The sequence below is a fragment of the Otolemur garnettii genome, unplaced genomic scaffold (genome assembly GCF_000181295.1).
Source record: "Otolemur garnettii isolate 467f Iridium unplaced genomic scaffold, OtoGar3 scaffold00003, whole genome shotgun sequence".
Lineage (NCBI taxonomy): Eukaryota > Metazoa > Chordata > Mammalia > Primates > Galagidae > Otolemur > Otolemur garnettii.
The window spans coordinates 21,224,200-21,226,980 of NW_003852398.1; the positions used below are offsets into that span (position 1 = coordinate 21,224,200).

Sequence of the window (2,781 nt, forward strand, 5' to 3'; positions counted from 1 at the left end):
AGAACCCCAGCAAGACTCAATCTAAATAAAACATCTCCTAGACACATTATAATTAACTTCACCAAAGTTAATATGAAGGAGAAAATTCTGCAAGCAGCCAGATGTAAGAAAACCATAACCTACAAGGGGAAAAATATTAGAATGACTACAGATCTCTCTGCTGAAACTTTTCTTTTTCTTATTTTTAATTAAAAATAATTGTATTTACTTAGAAGCATTCAGAATGTCAACAAAACAGCTGCAACTCTTTTTTTTGCAATTACAGAGTGGTATTCAGATAACAGAACAACAATTATTTCATGTAAGCTGCATCAGAGACAACTGAAGATGAAAAAACTACCACTCCATATATAACTAATTTGTGCTATGCACCAACAAGAACCTGCTTTAAATTTTCATGCCAAATTTACAACCCCCATACTGTACCAGGCAAGGTTAGTGGTTATTGAAAATACCACCAGGACAGGGCTATGTAAAGACACATTCGGTAGTGTGTTAACTATTAAAAAAAAGACACTGTACAGTTTAAAAACAAATCTTACACAGCCTTACATTTCAATTTTTTTCTTTAAAAGGAGTGAGTTGTGTACAGGGGAGTTAAATGCTTTATAGACAAGAAAAAAAACTGTGCTAGAACCAACTTATCCATCACCATCATCTTCTTCTTCATCTTCATCTTCCTCCTCCTCTTCATTCTCTTCATCTTCCTCTTCTTCCTTCTTTTTCTTGCTTTTTGCAGCCTTGACGACTTCCTTTTTTGGTGCATCAGGCTTTCCTTTAGCTCGGTATGCAGCAATATCCTTTTCATATTTTTCCTTCAGCTTTGCAGCCTTCTTTTCATAAGGCTGCTTGTCATCCACAGCAGTGTTATTCCACATCTCTCCCAGCTCATTTGCAACATCACCAATGGATAGGCCAAGATGTTCTCCTTTGATTTTTGGGTGATACTCAGAACAGAACAAGAAAAAGGCCGAAGGAGGCCTCTTGGGTGCATTGGGATCCTTGAATTTCTTTTTGTTTCCCCTTTAGGAGGGATATGGGTTTTCATTTCTCTTTCATAATGGGCCTTGTCCACCTTTGCCATATCTTCAAATTTTCCTTTCTCTTTAGCAGACAAGGTCTTCCACCTCTCTGAGCACTACTTAGAAAACTCTGAGAAGTTGACTGAAGCATCTGGGTGCTTCTTCTTGTGCTCCTCCCGACAAGTTTGCATATGATGACATTGCAATGATGCATATGATGACATTGCATATGATGACAAGAATGCATATGATGACATTTTGCCTCTTGGCTTCTTAGGATCTCCTTTGCCCATGTTTAGTTATTTTTCCTCAGTGAGGCACAGAGCTGTCCAGTGCCCATCCAGCTCTCACTTGCCCCGGTGCTGTCTCTACGGAGCTCAATGTACTGCAATGGCTGTCGAAACTTTTCAAGCTAGACGAGGATGGTCATCAACCTTTAACCTCCTAAAATATAATAACTTTCAACCCAGGATCCTGTATCCAGCAAAACCGAGTTTTGTTTATTATGGGGAAATTAAACACTTTGATGACATTCACGTGTTGAAGAAATTTGCCATAACCAAACCAACTCTTTAGGATATTCTCAGACCCATCCTCCACAATGACAAGCACAATGCTCTACCACCAAAGTAAACTCACTCAGAAACATTTGATCAAACTCCAACTTCCACAGTGGCAAAAGGATCAAAAATGTCCACTGGACTTTTGAAAAACTCAATACCCAAACTTCTACCAGGCTTATCAATATTCTCAATTAATGTGAATGGCTTAAATTGTCCTCTAAAGAGGCACAGGTTAGCTGACTGGATACAGAAACTCAGGCCAGATATTCGCTGCATACAAGAATCCACCTTGAAAGAGAAATATAGACTCTGAGTGAAGGGATGGTCATCTATAATTCAGGCAAATGGAAATCAGAAAAAAGCAGGTGTTGCAATTTTATTCACAGATACAATAGGCTTTAAACCAACAAAAGTAAGTAAAGATAAGGATGGTCACTTCATATTTGTTAAGGGTAATACTCAATATGATGAGATTTCAATTATTAATATTTATGCACCTAACCAGAATGCACCTCAATTTATAAGAGAGACTCTAACAGACATGAGCAACATGGTTTCCTCCAGCACCATAATAGTCAAAGATTTTAATACCCCTTTGGCATTGTTGGATACATCTTCTAATAAGAAACTAAGCAAAGAAATTTTAGACTTAAAACTAACCATTCAACAATTGCATTTAATACACATCTACAGAACATTTCATCCCTATAAAACTGAATACACATTCTTCTCATCAGCCATGGAACATACTCCAAAATTGATCACATCTTAGGTCACAAGTCTAACCTAAGCAGATTTAAAAGAATAGAAATTATTCCTTATATTTTCTTGGACCATCATAGAACAAAAGTTGAACTCAGTAACAACAGGAATCTGCATGCTCATACAAAAACATAGAAACAATAACCTCATGGTGAATTATATCTGGGTCATAGATGAGATTAAGAAGGAAATTACCAAATTTGGGGGACAAAATGATAATGAAGACACAAATTACCAGAACCTCTGGGATACCACAAAGGCAGTCCTAAGAGGGAAATTTATAGCACAGCAAGCCTTCCTCAAAAAAACAGAAAGAGAGAAAGTCAACAACTTAATGGGACACCTCAAGCAACTGGGAAAGGAAGAACATTCAAATCCCAAACCCAGCAGAAGAAAAGAAATAACTAAAATGAGAGCAGAATTAAATGAAATTG

General features: G+C 37.2%; 1 pseudogene; it reads right to left on the minus strand.

The window, feature by feature from the left end:
• Window positions 1-526: 526 nt before the first annotated feature.
• On the minus strand, window positions 527-1,315 carry LOC100959171 (annotated as a pseudogene).
• Window positions 1,316-2,781: the final 1,466 nt, after the last annotated feature.